This window comes from Pteropus alecto, unplaced genomic scaffold (assembly GCF_000325575.1).
Source record: "Pteropus alecto unplaced genomic scaffold, ASM32557v1 scaffold137, whole genome shotgun sequence".
Lineage (NCBI taxonomy): Eukaryota > Metazoa > Chordata > Mammalia > Chiroptera > Pteropodidae > Pteropus > Pteropus alecto.
In genome coordinates, this window is record NW_006440135.1 from 4139736 (window position 1) to 4140443 (window position 708).

Here is a 708-nt window from a genome sequence, read left to right on the forward strand (position 1 = left end):
AGCCGCTTCTGTGATCCCACGGGTCACGCTGTGGGCCTCGGACACACGTTACAGCCCTCCTGGCACGTCGGTGGCACAAGCAGAGTGGAGGGGCATCGGGGTAGCGGAGCCACCGGCCTTGGGTCCGACACGGCTCCGTGACACTTCGCAGAAATAAGCCCGAGGAGCCGCTGGTCATGGAGGTCGTGCCCCGAAGTGACGGGGTTCACCCCGCAGCATCTTATTCACTTCGTGCCTTCCCTTCTAAATGTGATAAGTGGGTGTGGCCTTTGAAATTGGTTAAGTTTAGTTTTTTTAGGTAAAGGGCTAAAACAAAGACAGACATTTCACATCTAAACCTGGACACCTCCCGCCACTCACCTTCCCTATTTAAAACAGTAGCAGATGACAGACGTGGGGACACTGAGGAAGCACGCCGTCAGGCTCACACACACGCGTGCATACAATGCACGCACACGCACCGGCATGAGGAAGCACGCCGTCAGGCTCACACACACGCATGCACACACTGAGGAAGCACGCCGTCAGGCTCACGCGTGCACAATGCGTGCACATGCACACGCATGAGGAAGCACGCCGTCAGGCTCAAACACGTGTGCACACAATGCGTGCACACGCATGAGGAAGCATGCCGTCAGGCTCACACACGCGTGCACACAATGCACGCACACGCATGAGGAAGGACGCCGTCAGGCTCACACGCGCGTG